Source organism: Aegilops tauschii, chromosome 3 (genome assembly GCF_002575655.3).
Source record: "Aegilops tauschii subsp. strangulata cultivar AL8/78 chromosome 3, Aet v6.0, whole genome shotgun sequence".
Taxonomy (NCBI): Eukaryota; Viridiplantae; Streptophyta; class Magnoliopsida; order Poales; family Poaceae; genus Aegilops; species Aegilops tauschii.
Window position 1 is genome coordinate 71,074,217 of NC_053037.3, and position 21,249 is coordinate 71,095,465.

General features: G+C 40.5%; 1 long non-coding RNA gene across 1 annotated transcript; it reads right to left on the reverse strand.

Moving 5' to 3' along the window:
- Nucleotides 1-17,288: 17,288 nt before the first annotated feature.
- On the reverse strand, nucleotides 17,289-18,360 carry LOC120975359 (uncharacterized). The gene is made up of 2 exons (XR_012180918.1): nucleotides 17,912-18,360; nucleotides 17,289-17,838 (listed from the first exon to the last, which is right to left on the reverse strand). It is a non-coding gene; the product is annotated as an uncharacterized lncRNA (long non-coding RNA).
- Nucleotides 18,361-21,249: the final 2,889 nt, after the last annotated feature.

Below are 21,249 nucleotides of genomic sequence, written 5' to 3' on the forward strand. Positions count from 1 at the left end.
AACATTTGTATATGATTGAGATATAGCCTGCACAGGCCACTTTGCTAGCACGTGCAGTGGTTGGTTCACAAGTCACAGACATAGAGTGATAGATATGTTACACAATGTGAGGACAAGATCTTGCATTATTGCAGATATTAAGGCTTTCTCAGCTTCCCTCTCCCGCTCCCTTCCCACGTCGCCCCCGCGAGGTAACTGGGAGGAAACCCTAGATCATGGCCGGTCCTCCCCGCCCCCTTCCTCCTCCTCCCTCACTGCCGCCAGAGTGCGCGGCTGGGCGAAGCCCAGCCGTCGTCGATGGTGGCAGAACCTCTGTGTCCTCTCACTCGCATGGGGCCAGCGCTCCGGGCCAGAGCTTGGCATGGGTGCTGGGCACCACCGTGGAGCGGCATGCGGGCACGATGACCTTGCGCCTCTGCGGTTATGCGATGGGCAGCAAGTTGGAAAGGCACGCCTAGGGCGCCATTGACGGCGGTGGAAGCTGCTGCGGCAGCGCGGCCAGATCTAGGTGTGTAGGCGGCGCGGGCTGCCGGCATCCACCCCTGCCATGGCCTCGATTGGTGGTATTGGAGGCACGGCAGCTACAGAGCTGGCGAGCGTGTTGGTCGGGCTCCAGTTGGTTCCAAGGGCTGGACGGCGGCGGACGGCGCGCGTTGACATCCCTGATGAGCATTCTTGGCTGATGGTGATGCTCGATGTTGTCTCCCTTGTCGGTCAACGGGCGGTCATTGGTGGCCTCGTGTGGATCTGTGTCGGCCGCCATGTGGGGCAGCACAAGGGGTATCCGGTGGGTAGGTTGGCAAGAGGGATGGGAGGCGTCGACGTGGTCAGGCCACCCATCGCCGGCACAGGGGTGTCCAGTCCCCTTCCTCCCCTTTCCTTGGCCGGTGTGTGTTGATGCAATTCCGGCGATGTTCGAGGCGGGGCATCTGCTGCTGTTCTGTCGGTCGGGGGTCACCGTTTGGACCAAAGTCAATGACTTTGGTTGGTCTCGGGTGTGTCTGGATGTATGGCGGTGATCATGGCGGCATGATTCGTGACATTCATGGGAGGAGCGTGTGTCACAGGTGAGGGCACGCAGCCATGGCCACGCGGGTGGCATGCTTGCTGGTGTTCGACTTAGCATTGGTGCGATGGAGGGTGTGAGTGTAGGGGTGCATTACTTGCCTGGTTTTTGACCTGGCCGGCGACGGTGGCCGCGGACGTTGTTTCCTTCTTGAAGGCCCCGTCGTGGTTGTTCTGACTCACTTCATGATGTTTCGGATGAAAATTTGATCTTCGGGATTGGACGGTGGCGGCACTCATTGGCATGCCCTTCTTGGAGGCACGGTCTTGGAGTCTATGCTCCGTTGTTGTCTGTCTCACCTCTCCTCGGTGGCTAGCTCATGGTGGAGGTCTCTATCGGCTCCAAGCGATTCTTCTTGGTGCATCCGTAGTTTACTTGGTGGTCATTGGGGTGGTGTGGCGGTGCCCGACACCTCTGTATCTTGCCTTGGGTGTGTGTGTTGTGTGTGGTGGTGGTGTGTGTTTGTATTGGTTTATTTGATGGTCATTGCTTTATATATAAAGCGGGGCGAAAGTCTTTTTCAATAATGAGCGGACAAAATTATGTTAGGTCTCGGGTTTCATCCAACATGTAATATTTAGTCCAGTAGAGCGATCAACTTGCTAAGGTTTTTCTCAGTGACAAGCCTGGGCAATACTAGATAATCTGCTAGGTATGTTTACTTTTCTATTTTGTTTTATTGTTAACTCTAAGCAGTATCGAAAATTTATCTTTCTTCATTTGTAGAGCGAATAAATTTCAAGAAAATTATAGATGAACACCTTGTGTACAGGGACTGGAAGCATGAATAAGAAAAATGTGCTCGCAATACATTCTCTGAGATGTTGGAGTTGCTATATATTCTTGAAAGATTACATGAAATGTATAAGCAATTTTATTGGTTCGTTCTTTATTTGTGTGGTTGAAGGAAGTACACCATGTTTTTTGCTGAAACCTAGAGAGTACATGATATGCAGAAAGAGCAAACCGTGCATATTATCATCAAGCAATTAAATTATATTAGACATAACTATTTTTTAACCCTTTATGCTAACTAGCACAAATGCCCGTGCGTTGCCACGGGAGGAAAAAATTCATACTTCGTAGCCTAATAAGCATGGCCTAAACCACGTGGACGGCGTCAAGGAAGTCCACCTGAGGAAGCCATGCCGGCATCCAAGGAGACAACACGGAGATTCGCCCGAAGAGAAAATGACCGATTTACGTTGCTACAGGGCGGCGTAGCAGACGAACGACATCAATCGAGAATGGTGGCCCACGGCGGCGTTTACTCGGGAGGGAGAGGCATTCGAAAGAAAGTATTTTTTAGAATAGGGAATGGGAGGATAGATGTGTGCATGTGCGTCGACTCTCACCAGAGCGTGCATGTTATTTTTTGAGAGAAACAAATGCATGCGTGTTGCGTAAGTGAAATGCTTGAAAATGTACACCAGCGCAGTACAATAATATCAAAATGGTTTATCGAGAATTCAAAACAACGTACTATTATAAAATAGTGGAATCCTAGAATCCCAATGCGTAGCACAGTAGAACCCTAAGCCCAGGGTGCGGTCAACTTTGGCGGTTCTGCCGTCCGAGCATTGATGCAGTGTTTGTTTTAGAACTGCTGGTGGTGCCGCAATTAGCATCTCTTAGCAAATTTTCCATCGAGACACTTTTTTTCATCACTTATGATCTGTTGGAGGTGTATTTTAGCCTCAAGTGAGGAAAGAATGCAGTTTCTTAGCCCAGCTATGCTTTTAGGGCTGCCGTTGAAGATATAATCAATTTTAGGGCCATGCTTACACACCTACCTCAATAATACGCAGAATCAAATGAAGCAACTGATCAGTTTTCTTCTAGACATGAAGGGTCTAAAGAAGGAAAAGAGTGAGAACAAACACATGAGAGTGATTACATAAGAAAGTCGTATACTTTGTGGACCCTCCATGCATATATACTTTGTGAAGTCTTCGTCGTATCGATTTACTAACTTCCTCTTCTATCGCGACATATGCCAGGTTCTCCATCGCAATTGATTCTTTGCATGGTGTGTTATGCTTCAGTTCACGATTAGCTGCAATTTGCGCTATTCTTGCTTTCTTTTGCTCAGGCTTCATATTTGCATAGTTTTGCCTTTCTCTTGCGCATTTTTTGTTTTTTGTGCTAGCTCCATATTTGCATATTTCTTCCTCCCTTGTATGCATTTTTCTTGCACATAAGTTGAATCTTTAATTGTTTTGTTTCACCGATAGGCCTGGCGTCACTTTTTCAGCTTTTCTTGTTTTTCTTCATTGGTCATCCGTGCATATCGCTCGCTATCTCTTTTATTTCTACGTTCCTTGGCATCCAGGACTGGAGATAGTGACCCAAATTGCTTGGCTGCATGAGTGTTTTCAATATTGTATGAATCTTTTATGTTTACTAAAAGAAGAAACTGATTAGATTTTGCATCATAAATAGAATATATGTAGCTACTTATAAGTTGCTTTAATACATTGGACATAAGCATTAGAATATATGTAGATTTAAAGATTATATTGGCCAACTTAGACATTCTCTCTTTTTTCCTTTTTGCATTATATTGCTTTACATTACTGCCTTAAACCAAGATAGTGCCTATATTATAATCATGGTGGTAAGATATTGCAATTGTTGTAATTACCTTAGCTATTTTAATAAAGCAATGTACTTTTGTTTACTATATTCTTTTGTTTAAATAATAATTTTTGTAGTGTGGTATCCTTAAACAAAGTTTGAAATAAGCATGAATGAGTCAACCAATGTGAGCTGATGTATTGATAGTGTCATGTTTTTCCTGGATGCAATTTAGGAAATAAAAAATGATATTGAAGTAAGGGCACTGGTATACACATAATTTTTTTCGTCCGACTTCAGTACGACAGTTAAGATCGGATCATAGATGCATAGTGATGAAGCATATCACACCGGCAAATTAACCATCCTAATGAGTTATGGACATCAGACAATAAAAATATCCTGCACGCAACACTTTAGTTGAAGTAAATTTACCTAGTGCAATTGTTCCTCCATACCACCTCGAGCGTGTCCCCCTTCAGGGATGTTGCACGCTACATCGAGATCAGACTCTATGACCATGACTTCTAAATGTATGTGTTTTGGTGTTCGTGATTTATTATGCAGTCGCATAATGCCGTGTGTGTGCTAACCGGTGTATATATATTAGTCCAAAATTGGCTCTAATGTTTGTCCGTGAAGGACACAAAAACAGTACCAAATCCAATCGAACTTTGGTTAAAATCGACCAGCAACAAATTGGGCTCTCTGTTCATTAAAGGTCGCTCTTTTATTTCGCATATATAGAAGGTTAATTTATTCTTCCCCTTTTTTTCCTTATTTCCTCGATTCCTTGAAATCCTCTTTAAGAGCCAAGTAGCCACTCTTTCCTTCCATATTTCATTATATCACGACTGAGATTTCTTCCTTATATTTCTCGCTCTCTTATTTCGCATATATAGAAAGCTCATTAAGCCTTCTCCCTTTTTTCCCCTTATATTTCTTTGATTCTTTTCCTCTTAAGAGGCCAATGATAGCCACTCTTTCCTTCTTCTTTAGCCTCACTTCCCTTCCATATTTTTTTAATATAACGATCCCTGAGATTTGCTTCGTGATACCCAGAAAATTTAAACACCTATATAAATTGGGTAGATTTTATTTAGCGGAGCGAGGTGGGACTATTTATTATATGAGTCAACCTGACTATCTGCACATAACATTATCTAGCCCAGTTGGCTGCGACATTGTTTACTGGGCTGGAGATTTTGAGTTCAATTCCTCCCATCGGCAATTGGCAAGTAATTTTGAGACGATTTGTTTGGGCCACCCAGATAGGTGGGCCTGATTTGTTCGGCCTGGCCGGTTCGATTCCTAAGAGGGTGCTGAATTTTTTTCCGTCTTGCGACCCCGAATTAGTACCACCTCGGTTATATTACGATTTTGTCCATACAAATTGTAAAAGCATATTATGACATGAGAAGAAAGCGTATTGTGACGGTGAACCCGACAAAGTCAATCCGTGCTTTATTATTAGGGAGAGATTTATACATCCAGCAAAACCATTAGACGATAAGGTGGCTTGAGAAGCCATGCTTGCATTATGTATCATCAGAACCAATGGTGACAGTTCTCTAAGTTGCAATGCCATAGCACAATTCTTAGTTCTCTAGGAATTTATTATGCAAATATACAGTACATCCTAAGCTGGTATAATAGGATCTTGAGTCTGAAAGTGTTTCGTGAATCTTATATCTGATGTTTTGTGTGTTGAGGAAACTCCTGTGCATTTTTCACGATGTGTCGCTGTAATATGTATATTACATCTAGCAACCGCTTAACTACACTCACATGCATTTGCATTTTCACCGGTTCCTAAAGACTTTTTTCGATAAAGCTTACCTAACAACTTGAACTGTGTGCTTAATAACAAACAAACTACAACCAAAAATAAGAAGTCCCTACAGATTTACAATATATGTTAATATATATATATATATAAGAATGTGTATTCCCTCTATTTCTGTATAAAGGCCACTATGAAAAATACATTTTGTAGCTATACAAGGTCACCAACAGTAATAGAGGCAAAATTTGATGACATTGCCTCGTACTAGCAACTCATGATTTAACTACTCGCATGCCTGCAGTGGATGATAATGGTCTACTCAGCTACTTCCTTCCTCACATCCGCTCATTTTCCTTTAATCAACATTTGCACGATTAATTAACCCGGTACACGAGAAGACAAGATGGCTTGCAAAGCAGGCATTAATTTAACCTCGGTGCTTGTAGTTTGAGTTTGTGTCCTTGTATATAGAAATGGACTGAGTATTACAAATGATATGCTTAAGAACTTGCATGTGCATGTGCATGTGCACGGGCCACTTTGCTAGTTAGTTTGATAACTAGAAGGAGAGCGATTGTGTGCCTTTTTTGGTGGTTCCAAATAAATTGGTGGAGTCGCTTGCTGAATTTGTCCCTAGGCAATTGGATACGATAAAATAATCGATCTACATATTTGTAGTTTATATATGGGAGAGGCATATGCTTACATGCTGCAAAATTCATTGACTCACATGTACTTAAGATTTGAACCCTTAGCAAACATCCACAAATACTAATAAATTGTTAAGTTAAACCCAACCATAGCATTAAGTTCTAGGGGTCCTCCTGACCCATGCATCATAACTCCTTTACTCTGGATTGATTGGCACTCCGTCCTCCTTACATAGATTCATCATTGCACACTAATAACACTCAAGTGTGATCCAACATATGTCTGCACTCATATATTTGTACAAGAGGAAAGAACCATATCATTACATACAATTCATATCAATCATAAAGACAACCAATGCCACATGACAAAACAAAACTACTGAGACATAATGGTAGTGAAATAAATCGTTGTATAATAATTCATCACATAAAACACCATGTTTAATTAGGGTATTATAGAGGTTCGTGGATGCATGGACCGATGTATAGAGGAAGAAGATGGCGATGGAGATGGTGGTGAACTCGTTGGAGAGGGTGGTGGTGATGACAGTTCCCCCAGTGCCACCGGAAATGGGGGTGAAAAAGACACCACCCCCCCCCCCACCACCACCACCACGGCTCCCATACATTTCCACTTGGAACCTCGAGAGAACTGCTCATTCTTCATGTACTGCTCGAACATTTTGAACCATCTTCGACTGAAATTTTTGAACGACTTCGGGAAGCATGTTCAGGTGGGCCATGAAGGAAATATGCCCTAGAGGCAATAATAAAGTTGTTATTTATATTCCCTTATATGATGATAAATGTTTATTATTCATGCTAGAATTGTATTAACCGAAAACTTGATACATGTGTGAATACATAGACAAAACAGAGTGTCCCTAGTATGCCTCTACTTGACTAGTTCGTTAATCAAAGATGGTTAAGTTTCCTAGCCATAGACATGTGTTGTCATTTGACGAACGGGATCACATCATTAGAGAATGATGTGATGGACAAGACCCATCCGTTAGCTTAGCATAATGATCGTTTAGTTTTATTGCTATTGCTTTCTTCATGAAATACTACGTTCCCCAATCGTGGCATCCGAGCCAGGTCTATGCGTAGATATTATATGCACGAGTAGAACACAAAGAGTTGTGGGCGATAATAGTCATACTGCTTACCAGCATGTCATACTTTGATTCGGTAGTATTGTTGGATGAAGCGGCCCGGACCGACATTACGCGTACGCTTACGCGAGACTGGTTCTACCGACGTGCTTCGCACACAGGTGGATGGCAGGTGTCAGTTTCTCCAACTTTAGTTGAATCGAGTGTGACTACGCCCGGTCCTTGTTGAAGGTTAAAACAGCACACTTGACGAAAAATCGTTGTGGTTTTGATGCGTAGGTAAGAACAGTTCTTGCTCAGCCCGTAGCAGCCACGTAAAACTTGCAACAACAAAGTAGAGGACGTCTAACTTGTTTTTGTAGGGCATGTTGTGATGTGATATGGTCAAGACATGATGCTAAATTTTATTGTATGAGATGATCATGTTTTGTAACAAAGTTATCGGCAACTGGCAGGAGCCATATGATTGTCGCTTTATTGTATGAAATGCAATCGCCATGTAATTGCTTTACTTTATCACTAAGCGGTAACGATAGTCGTAGAAGCAATAGTTGGCGAGACAACAACGATGCTTCGATGGAGATCAAAGTGTCAAGCCGGTGACGATGGTGATCATGACGGTGCTTTGGAGATGGAGATCAAAGGCACAAGATGATGATGGCCATATCATATCACTTATATTGATTGCATGTGACGTTTATCCTTTCTGCATCTTATTTTGCTTAGTTCGGCGGTAGCATTATAAGATGATCTCTCACTAAATTTCAAGGTACAAGTGTTCTCCCTGAGTATGCACCGTTGCGAAAGTTCATCGTGCCGAGACACCACGTGATGATCGGGTGTGATAAGCTCTACGTTCACATACAACGGGTGCAAGCCAGTTTTGCACACGCAGAATACTCGGGTTAAACTTGACGAGCCTAGCATATGCAGATATGGCCTCGGAACACTGAGACCGAAAGGTCGAGCGTGAATCATATAGTAGATATGATCAACATAGTGATGTTCACCATTGAAAACTACTCCATCTCACGTGATGATCGGACATGGTTTAGTTGATTTGGATCACGTGATCACTTAGATGATTAGAGGGATGTCTATCTAAGTGGGAGTTCTTAAGTAATTTGATTAATTGAACTTTAATTTATCATGAACTTAGTACCTGATAGTATTTTGCATGTCTATGTTGTTGTAGATCAATGGCATGTGCTACTGTTCCTTTGAATTTTAATGCGTTCCTAGAGAAAGATAAGTTGAAAGATGATGGTAGCAACTACACGGACTGGGTCCGTAACTTGAGGATTATCCTCATTGCTACACAGAAGAATTACGTCCTGGAAGCATCGCTAGGTGCCAGGCCTGCTGCAGATGTTGCTGATGACGTTAAGAACGTCTGGCAAAACAAAGCTGATGACTACTCGATAGTTCAGTGTGCCATGCTTTACGGCTTAGAACCGGGACTTCAACGACGTTTTGAACGTCATGGGGCATATGAGATGTTCCAGGAGTTGAAGTTAATATTTCAAGCAAATGCCCGGATTGAGAGATATGAAGTTTTCAATAAGTTCTACACCTGCAAAATGGAGGAGAATAGTTCTGTCAGTGAACATATACTCAGAATGTCTGGGTACCACAATCACTTGACTCAGCTGGGAGTTAATCTTCCTGATGATAGTGTCATTGACAGAGTTCTTCAATCACTGCCACCAAGCTACAAGAGCTTCGTGATGAACTATAATATGCAAGGGATGGATAAGACAATTCCCGAGCTCTTCGTGATGCTAAAGGCTGCGGAGGTAGAAATCAAGAAGGAGCATCAAGTGTTGATGGTCAACAAGACCACCAGTTTCAAGAAAAAGGGTAAAGGGAAGAAGGGGAACTTCAAGAAGAACGGCAAGCAAGTTGCTGCTCAAGTGAAGAAGCCCAAGTCTGGACCTAAGCCTGAGACTGAGTGCTTCTACTGCAAAGGGACTGGTCAATGGAAGCGGAACTGCCCCAAGTATTTGGCGGATATGAAGGATGGCAAGGTGAATAAAGGTATATGTGATATACATGTTATTGATGTGTACCTTACTAATGCTCGCAGTAGTGCCTGGGTATTTGATACTGGTTCTGTTGCTAATATTTGCAACTCGAAACAGGGACTATGGATTAAGCGAAGATTGGCTAAGGACGAGGTGACGATGCGCGTGGGAAATGGTTCCAAAGTCGATGTGATCGCCATCGGCACGCTACCTCTACATCTACCTTCGGGATTAGTTTTAGACGTGAATAATTGTTATTTGGTGCCAACGTTAAGCATGAACATTATATCTGGATCTTGTTTGATGCGAGACGGTTATTCATTTAAATCAGAGAATAATGGTTGTTCTATTTATATGAGTAATATCTTTTATGGTCATGCACCCTTGAAGGTCTATTTTTGTTGAATCTCGATAGTAGGGACACACATATTCATAATATTGAAGCCAAAAGATGCAGAGTTGATAATGATAGTGCATCTTATTTGTGGCACTGCCATTTGGGTCATATTGGTGTAAAGCGCATGAAGAAACTCCATTCTGATGGACTTTTGGAATCACTTGATTATGAATCACTTGGTACTTAAGAACCATGCCTCATGGCAAGATGACTAAAACTCCGTTCTCAGGAACAATGGAGCGAGCAACAGATTTGTTGGAAATCATACATACTGATGTATGTGGTCCGATGAATATTGAGGCTCGCGGCAGGTATCGTTATTTTCTCACCTTCACAGATGATTTGAGCAGATATGGGTATATCTACTTGATGAAACATAAGTCTGAAACATTTGAAAAGTTCAAAGAATTTCAGAGTGAAGTGGAAAATCATCGTAACAAGAAAATAAAGTTTCTACGATCTGATCGTGGCAGAGAATATTTGAGTTACGAGTTTGGTCTTCATTTGAAACAATGCGGAATAGTTTCGCAACTCACGCCACCCGGAACACCACAACGTAATGGTGTGTCCGAACGTCGTAATCGTACTTTACTAGATATGGTGCGATCTATGATGTCTCTTACTGATTTACCGCTATCGTTTTGGGGTTATGCTTTAGAGACGGCTGCATTCACGTTAAATAGGGCACCATCTAAATCCGTTGAGATGACACCATATGAACTGTGGTTTGGCAAGAAACCCAAGTTGTTGTTTCTTAAAGTTTGGGGCTGCGATGCTTATGTGAAAAAGCTTCAACCTGGTAAGCTCAAACCCAAATCGGAGAAATGTGTCTTCATAGGATAACCCAAAGAGACTGTTGGGTACACCTTCTATCACAGATCCGAAGGCAAGATATTCGTTGCTAAGAATAGATCCTTTCTAGAGAAGGAGTTTCTCTCAAAAGAAGTGAGTGGGAGGAAAGTAGAACTTGATGAGGTAATTGTACCTGCTCCCTTATTGGAAAGTAGTTCATCACAAAAATCAGTTCCTGTGATTCCTACACCAATTAGTGAGGAAGCTAATGATAATGATCATGAAACTTCATATCAAGTTACTACCGAACCTCGTAGGTCAACCAGAGTAAGATCCGCACCAGAGTGGTATGGTAATCCTGTTCTGGAAGTCATGTTACTTGACCATGACGAACCTACGAACTATGAGGAAGCAATGATGAGCCCAGATTCCGCGAAATGGCTTTAGGCCATAAAATCTGAGATAGGATCCATATATGAGAACAAAGTGTGGACTTTGGTGGACTTGCCCGATGATCGGCAAGCCATTAAGAATAAATGGATCTTCAAGAGTATACAAAGCTCGAATTGTCGAAAAAGGTTTTCGACAAGTTCAAGGTGTTGACTACGATGAGATTTTCTCACTTGTATCGATGCTTAAAAGTCTGTCTGAATTATGTTAGCAATTGCCTCATTTTATGAAATTTGGCAAATGGATGTCAAACCTGCATTCCTTAATGGATTTCAAGAAGAGTTGTATATGATGCAACCAGAAGGTTTTGTCGATCCTAAAGGTGCTAACAAAGTGTGCAAAGATCTAGCTATCCATCTATGGACTGGTGCAAGCATCTCGGAATTGGAATATACACTTTGATGAGTTGGTCAAAGCATATAGTTTTATACAGACTTGGGTGAAGCCTGTATTTACAAGCAAGTGAGTGGGAGCACTACAGCCTTTCTGATAAGCATATGTGAATGACATATTGTCAATCGGAAATGATGTAGAATTTTCTGGAAAGCATAAAGGAGTGTTTGAAAGAAGTTTTTCAAAGAAAGACCTCGGTGAAGCTGCTTACATATTGAGCATCAAGATCTATAGAGATAGATCAAGACACTTGATAAGTTTTTTCAATGAGTACATACCTTGACAAGTTTTTGAAGTAGTTCAAAATGGAACAGTCAAAGAAAGAGTTCTTGCATGTGTTGCAAAGTGTGAAGTTGAGTAAGACTCAAAGCCCGACCACGGCAGAAGATAGACAGAGAATGAAAGTCATTCCCTATGCCTCAGCCATAGGTTCTATAAAGTATGCCATGCTGTGTACCAGACCTATTGTATACCCTACCCTGAGTTTGGCAAGGGAGTACAATTTTGATCTAGGAGTAGATCACTGGACAGCGGTCAAAATTATCCTTAGAGGACTAAGGAAATATTTCTCGGTTATGGAGGTGATAAAGAGTTCGTCGTAAAGAATTACGTCGATGCAAGCTTTGGCACCGATCTGGATGACTCTAAGTGACAATCCGGATACATATTGAAAGTGGGAGCAATTAGCTAAAGTAGCTCCGTGCAGAGCATTGTAGACATAGAAATTTGCAAAATACATATGGATCTGAATGTGGCAGACCCGTTGACTAAACTTCTCTCAAAAGCAAAACATGATCACACCTTAGTACTCTTCAGGTGTTAATCACATGGCGATGTGAACTAGATTATTGACTCTAGTAAACCCTTTGGGTATTGGTCACATGGCGATGTGAACTATAGAGTGTTAAATCACATGACGATGTGAACTATTGGTATTAAATCACATGGCAATGTGAACTAGATTATTGACTCTAGTGCAAGTGGGAGACTGAAGGAAATATGCCCTAGAGGCAATAATAAAGTTGTTATTTATATTTCCTTATATCATGATAAATGTTTATCATTCATGCTAGAATTGTATTAACGGGAAACTTGATACATGTGTAATACATAGACAAGACAGAGTGTCCCTAGTATGCCTCTACTTGACTAGTTTGTTAATCAAAGATGGTTAAGTTTTCTAGCCATAGACATGTGTTGTCATTTGATGAACGGGATCACATCATTAGAGAATGATGTGATGGACAAGACCCATCCGTTAGCTTAGCATAATGATCGTTTAGTTTTATTGCTATTGCTTTCTTCATGACTTATACATGTTCCTCTGACTATGAGATTATGCAACTCCCGAATACTGGAGGAACACCTTGTGTGCTATCAAACATCACAACGTAACTGGGTGATTATAAAGATGCTCTACAGGTGTCTCCGATGGTGTTTGTTGAGTTGGCATAGATCGAGATTAGGATTTGTCACTCCGAGTATCGGAGAGGTATCTCTGGGCCCTCTCGGTAATGATCATCACTATAAGCCTTGCAAGCAATGTGACTAATGAGTTAGTTGCGGGATGATGCATTACGGAACAAGTAAAGAGACTTGCCGGTAACGATATTGAACTAGGTATGATGATACCGACGATTGAATCTCGGGCAAGTAACATACCGATGAAAAAGGGAACAACGTATGTTATTATGCGGTTTGACCGATAAAGATCTTTGTAGAATATGTAGGAGCCAATATGAGCATCCAGGTTCCGCTATTGGTTATTGACCGGAGATATGTCTCGGTCATGTCTACATAGTTCTCGAACCTGTAGGGTCCGCACGCTTAATGTTCGATGACGATTTGTATTATGAGTTATGTGATTTGATGTACCGAAGTTTGTTCGGAGTCCCGAATGAGATCACGGACATGACAAGGAGTCTCAAAATGGTCAAGAGGTAAAGATTCATATATTGGAAGGTTGCATTCGGACATCGGAATGGTTCCGAGTGATTCGGGCATTTTTCCGGAGTATCGGGAAGTTGCCGGAACCCCCCGGGGAAAGATATGGGCCTTATGGGCCATAGGAGGGAGGCTAACCAGCCCACAAGGGGCTGGTGCACTCCTCACAAGGGAGGAGGCCGAATTGGACTTGGGAAGGGGGCACCACCCCCCTTTCCTTCTCCTACTCTCTCTCCTCCCCCTTTTCCCCCTCCGGTAGAAGGAAAAAAGGGTGGGGCCGAATCCTACTAGGACTGGAGTCCTAGTAGGACACCCCTCTCCCTGGCACGCCCCTTGTTGGCCGGACTCCTCCTCCCCTCCTTTATATACGGGGGCAGGGGGCACCCCAAAGGCACAACAACACAAGTTGATCTTTAGCCCTGTGCAGTGCCCCCCTCCACAGTTTTCCACCTCGGTCATATTGTCGTAGTGCTTAGGCGAAGCCCTGCGTCGGTAACTTCATCATTAGCGTCATTACGCCGTCATGCTGACGAAACTCTCCCACGGCCTCAGCTGGATCTAGAGTTCGAGGGACGTCACTGAGCTGAACGTGTGCAGACCGCGGAGGTGCCGTGCGTTCGGTACTTGATCGGTTAGATCGCGAAGATGTTCGACTACATCAACCGCGTTACTAAACGCTTCCGCTTTCGGTCTAGGAGGGTACGTGGACACACTCTCCCCGCTCGTTGCTATGGTTCTCCTAGATAGATCTTGCGTGATCGTAGGAATTTTTTGAAATACTACGTTCCCCATCAGGCCATTCGTCAGCCGAGCCTTCGAATGACTTCTGGTAAGACCCTTCAAGTTGTTTGAAAGTTTCCACCTGTATGATGATTCTGAGATGATCATTCAGGAGTTTTGAGCTTTGTTAAAAAAGTGTATAAAGGTCAAAAAAATAGCCAGCCTATATATACCCCCCACATATCCCATTAGCCACTCGAAGCAAAGTCCATCCATATCTTATTTTCTGAGAGAGAACTACATCAACTTTCAAGCCACTCCTTTGAGCTCTAATATCTTCCTCCATGCTTTCCACCCCTACCTCTCCGGCCAAAGGTTCATCTAGAGAGTGTTTTGAGTGTAAATCATTTGTAAATATGTACATAATCCTCAAATGATGTTCTAGTGGCCCTGGATATCCCTTTTTATGGATTTTTAAAATTTTACAAAGTTAAATAAATGGAGGATCTATTTTTATGTGGGATTCATATTTGAGTAAATCTAATGCATTTATCTTCTGTGTGTGAATTGCCTTGTTGCATATCTTCATAGCATTTCCTATCTTTGCATAATTATATCTTTGGTGTACTTAGTTTAGCCAAGTTGATTTAGGTTTGAACTTGTGAAAAACATCTAATTATTTTTCATAATTAAAATTGGAGTTACACATAATTATTTTTGAAATACTTACTCGCCCCTTAGGAAAAATCCAAGATCCTTTATTTTAGTCATGCGGTCATGTCAAACATGGCATAAAGTTTGCTCTTTCTAACCAATCATGGGTCTTATTTTGTTGCAACTATATAAATAACTCCAACATTTTTCCGGGACATTTTATTATTTAGAGAGAGAAAACAATGTGTGATTCTAAGGAGGTTAAGTTACCATTGCAAATGTTGTGAATTGAATAGAATTATCTGTGTGGTACTATTGATAAAAACAATCCAATGGGAAATCAGAGTCAGTATTAAAGGTGCATGTCTTGTATTTTTGGGTGGATGAAGAATCAAATTGTGTATTCAGTACTATTTTTCATGCTAGTGTAAGAATAAGAAATTTTCTTCCATGAGAAGATGGAGGTTGCAACTTCCATGTCTCATAGAATATGAATTTCATAACAGCACTTAATAACACTTTTGAGTGCCATGAAAGGTTTTTTCAGTTGGTATAAACTACAACAATATTTGTATTTTCGCATTTGATAAATGGATTTATAAATCTAAAGTCCACGAAAAAATATAATGCATCATATATTGTCAAGATTGCGAATTTATTCTTATTCCATCTTCATGGAAATCATGTTCAAAATCAATTAGATTCTTGTTGCTAAATCTTTTTTACTAAGTGACTTAGTGTCAAGAATTATTTAGTTTTCAACTACATATATGGATTATAATGTCTAAAGTTGGTATAAATATATGTAATATAAATATTGCATGTCAACCTTATTGTCTCCCCATCAAGTACAAACATTATCAACACTAGTATTATGGATGATGTCAAGAACATCTCACTATTTAGGAGGTTGTTATAAACTAGGTGAAGACGAAGCTCTAAATTTTGTTCAACCATTCATGTGGTTGTGATTTGGAAATTTATTTCCGTTCACAAGGTGTATCCCATCATCAAGTAGTACAAGTGGTAGTGATAAGAAATTTGATGTTGAAGCTAAATTTTCAATATATAAGATATTTGTATACATATTGTGCGTTCCTCTTGTCCACCGTTTTACAAAACCATGGAATTTGGATTTTGGAGTTATCCGCCTTACCTTTTGGATAAATTGTGTTCCTAGGATTCATAGTGGTTGAATAAGTTTGGTTAAACAATTTAAATATCTTGGATTTTTTGTGTTAGTGTGTTAATATGAATATTTGCCTCATGATGTTCTTTAGATATTATTGTTTGAGTGATATTGCACAAAATTTGGGTCGTCGTCCAATACTACAAAAAAATCAAAGATATTTGGATTTGCATCGAGATCAGTTACCTTATTTATTTTCTCTAAATAGAAGTGTACACAAACATCCTAGGGTGAAGTAGTTTTTGCATGGTACTTAGAAAAGAAACCTGGCAAAGAAAAGATTGCTCTTTTGTTCGATGGTTAAGCCATGTGGTGGTTATTTCCATAGTCGGTGATCCACGGCTAACAACCCCTGCAACCACCAAAGAACTCTAGCTTATAGCTTTATTCGCATATGGGTTCACAATAGGCAGTCATATATCTATTTTTCTTTCACGGTTGGTTCCATAGGGTTTTTAGTGATAGAGAATGGTGGTTGAGCGTCATACTACTTTATTTCCTCTACGTGTAACATCTATAGAAGAAACATGTATTTTTGTACAACCATTCCTGCGGTTTTGATTTGGAAATTTACTTTGTTTACAAGGTTTAACCCATCATCAACTAGTTCAAGTGGTATAAATAACAAATTTTATTTGAAGCTAAATTTTCAATAGATAAGATATTTGTATGCATTGTTGTGCATTCCTCGTGGCCACCTTTTTGATTTTGGAGTTATGTTGGCACATCGCCTTACCTTTCAGACAAATAGTGCTCCCAGGCTTCATAGTGCATTGTTTTTGTGTTAAGTGTGTTAAAAAATTATTTGCTCATGAGCTTCTTTAAATGATGTTATATGTGTTGTTGTTTGAGTGATATTACATAGAATTTGGACCATCATGCAATACTACAACACTAGAATTTGTTTGATGATTAAGCCATGTGGTGCCTGTTCCCATAGTCGGTGACCCATGGCAAACCACCTATGCTACCACTAAAGAACTATAGCCAATATAGCTTTATTCACATATGGGTTCACAATAGGTAGCCATGTATCTATTTTTCATGTTGGTTCCATAGGGTTTTCGATGATAGAGAGAATGGTGGTCGAGCGTCATACTACTTTATTTCCTCTACATGTACGTAACATCTATAGAAGAATCATGTATTACTTTTTATTTGTGTATCTTATTTATTTCAGATTGATTGTATGTCGCTATGTAGAATATATATATATATATATATATATATATATATATATATATATATATATATATATATATATATATATATATATATATATATATATATATATATAGTTCGAAGAAAAAATGAGGAGTATGTGCCAGTCCACATGTTACAGTTAAGCATCCATGTAAGAGCAAACTACTCGTTTAGGAAAATATGCTAAGATTTTACATAGCGAACTATTTTGAAATGGTTATTAAACTTAAAAGAAAAAAATGTTAGCAAACATACAACTTACCTAGATCTAATGAACCGTCATTCAAAAGCATGGTTACTTCAAATAGAAAATTGGGGGGGGGGATAACATATAGCACATAACCATATATGAGTCCACTAATTACACAAGGAAATAACAAAAAAATGATGCAAACAAAGAAAGTTATATTCTTTCACATCCACAGAACAATTTTTCCAATCCTATGCTATTTTATTGATCTCTTTTCTAAAAGTAAATAAACCATAATGACTTTCTCCACTTGCGATAGAACCTCTGTGCTTTCATCCATTTTAGCGCTAGTAGAAATATTTGTCCCAAGATTCATAATCATGGGATGTCTGGCTAGCTGGGAAGATCAGCTTTGGAACCTTTTCTTCCTTTCTATACTATGGAACTTCATGTGACCACCATAGGCTTGAGATGAGTTGAACGTGCGATCACAAATCTTGCATTTGTACTTACATAAGCTCGTAGAATCATGCACAATAACACTTTCGGTAACGACATTTGGGCCACCTATAGGAGTCTTGTCTTCTCTCAGGCCATGTGGGGATGTCATGAATGGAGCAAGAGGGGTAGGTACACCATCAGTAGCATCATGGGTTAGCGCTCCATGTGGTATATTTTGTTGCTCCTGAATAGTAAATGGTGTGAAGGGGTGACAAAATTTAGGAAAAAAAAATAAATTGTGATGGTAGTGAGTTTACCTCGATGACATGGGTGGTGGGGATCTTAAAGATTGGACCATCATCTGTTGCTCCAATAGTATTAAGGTGGGCATGAACAACGGCAACGGGATCTCCTTGGAGTAAGGATGTGACTGATGGAGACTCCATGGACAATATCCTCCTTAGATCTGATGAACCAAAGTAGTTCTTAATAGGATTTGACAAGAAAGCTTGGTACGATAACATTTCTGGCTGGTTCTCAATGATTTCCCTATGGTTGGGATTAGAATTATGGGTGTTGGCCATGGATAAAGGAGTAAATTGTGCATCAGGCAAGTTTGGTGGTAATGTTGATAGGGCTACATTGGCTTCACTTTCAGTGGATGTGACTTTGTTAGGATAGGAGCCATTAGGATCCATAGCTCCTAGGAATATCAAGAACTTTCAGCAGAAAGGTGTGGAAATTAGGGATGCATCTGTAGCGATAGTGTTTATTCTGATGAGGGATGTTATGGGAAGTGGTATTAGGTATATTTATAAGGATCTTGCATATATGTGAAACGAGGAGGGCCTCATGCATTATTCAATTGTGTCATTAACTAGAAGATTTGCATTTTAATCGCTACTATTCATACAATATCTAGGAGATATGGGTGATAAATTTGTCTAATAATTAATGATATCCTCTAGATATCTTATTGGTAAACTAATACTTGCCATCTCTGGCATAAAATTTGGCAGTAATTCATCTGCAAACAAGTGTTGAATGATTTATGGTATTATTATAGAAACATAAGTCACTCGATCTTGGAAGAAGAAAAAATATCACCAATGTTGATACGAAATTGCATGTTCTTCTTAAACAAGTGATGATTGTGTCAGTTTATTGTCTCAACTTTCAAAATAATGTTTTTATTCAACTTCCTTAGGCTTGCACCCTGGGTCCAAGCTACTATTTGCTTCTTCCTTTTTTGCTTTTTTTTCTTCAAACAGGAGCAGATGAATTATTGCCAAATTTTATGCCAAAGATGGCAAGTATTAGTTTACCAATAAGATATATCCTAGAGGATATCATATCATTAATTATTAGACAAATTTGTCAGCCATATCTCCAAGATATTGTATGAATAGTAACAATTAAAAGGAGAATAATGGATCCTGGAGGGGTGGGGGAGAGAGAGAGAGAGAGAGAGAGAGAGAGAGTAAAGCAAGAAAGATTTTCTTTCTTCATTTATTTCTTTTTCTAAATATCTATTTTAGATATACAACTATACCGCCTTATTACGAGAAGGTCGTTGTAATAACTGGAATATATTGGGAGTTCATGGAAACCTCAAGCTATGTCAGTATTATGTTCCCAGATAGCTACATAATGCATTTGTCACTTCATCTGTGTCCCAAGCATGCTATTATCTCACGTACATCACCATGGCTTGAAGTGCCTCCTCCATGTTACAATTTGTTGTAGCGGTCGAAAAAATTAGAGAGGGTTGAAAAGGGTGGATACTAAGAGTAACAAGCAGGTGAATGAATAATTAATTATTATTATTATTAGAAAAGGAGGATGACCCCCGGCCTTTGCATCTAGGAGATGCATGCAGCCACTTTATTAATTATTTACAAAGACCTTACAAAGTAATACATCAATATATCTGAAGCCGCCATCTTGACAACATCTATATCTACTCTTATCGATTGATGAAGGGGTGCAAAAAATGTGAGCCGTATACCCGACTTCTCAATAATTAATTGTTACGATGACACATGGGATGATGCACTCCCATTTTATGATGTTGTGGTGATGGAATATTCACACGAAGAAAGTGGTGAGAGAAATGTGTGTGCAGGAAGGCAATGCCAATAGTAAGATAGATAAAAGTACTATGCCATCTTCTTTACTCCCTCCGATCCATATTACTTGTCGGCTTGTCGCTCAAACAGATATATTTAAACGTATTTTAGTGTTAGATACATTTATTTAAGCGACAAATAATACAGATCGAAGGGAGTATTTCTTTTGTCATACCATTTTATCTAGGTCAACATCCACGATGCAATGTCCTTGGTATCTACTATATATAAATAGGAGCCCCTCACTATCTAATTTTCGTGGCTTCTGGTGAAGCCATGTCATCACTAATTTCTTGCGCTGATGTGCGCGTTTTCTCGGTAGCCTAGCTTTGTTTGTGTATTTAGCCCACCTAATTATCGCAGTAGGTCACAGAATCCCACTAGAAACCATTGTCGTTTCGTCTGCCCACCAGTGCCTCCACCATTACATCCTCTCCATCCCGTTGTCGATAGTTCAACGGGTAGAACCACACCTTTCTCCAAGTCGCCTACTCTTGCCCCGGGGCCGCCATGGGTCAGCGTTATTCCATCCAGATAGCCTATTCCTGTCTCCGCTACCTCCATAGGTCAGCGTTGTTCCACCATGATCACTCCTTGATGAATTCCTCTCAATTTTCTTATATTTTTCTTTGATTCGTGGCCTCGTGTTTAGTTTCTTGCTCCTCCATTATTTCATGGGATGCCTCCCCGAAGAAAGCGGCGAGCTCCCGCCGGGTGTCGTGTCATCGCCAGCGGCACCAAAGCTGTGGAACTTGCTAGCGTAGTCGCGTTCACCGCCTCCATGAAAGCATTGTAGGTGTAGAACGGGCCGCCCTCTCACCCGCTCTGGTTGTGGTCGCTCGGCATGGAATCGAACATGCTGCCGGCCTGCTACTTCCTGCTGGCGATGCCACGATCGATGTGGAAAATCATTGCCCATGGCTTGCATGCTTCCGTTAGATTGTAGTCAAGTCAGAGACTCAGAGTACCTACCAGTTGCTTGACATGGCTGTAATGTGATGTTAATCTACTGAAGCTTGATTACAATATTCTAACTCTAAGCCATCGTTTAGATTGTTGAAACAAGTGTTCGGGTTAAATAGTTTGTCACTAGATTAGATATGAGGAGCCAGAGGAAGATTTCAGGTGACTGATAATATTCATCTTTATTACTTTCTCTTTTCTTTTTGCAACTATCTTTATTACTTTCATGTCTAAAATTTCATTACATGCTTTAATATTCGTTGCAGCGTTGGAACAAATTGGAGATAGGCAAAATAGAATTAGTTACCTCAGAAGCTACTTTTGGCATGAGAGAGTGTGGGCTGTTGTGTATTTGTACCATTCAATTTTGAAACTTATCATTGTACGTACTTCAGATTATGCAGGCAACCTTCAGGTGGATTATCCCCTGGGGAACTTTCAGGTTCGTACCCTTGATTTTTCTTTATATAACCTCCATTTAGAATCGGATTAAGGGGGAAACATTGTAATAGTTCAATCTGAAGCTTCAAGAGATGAGTTCTTTATTTGGAAACAATATGTAG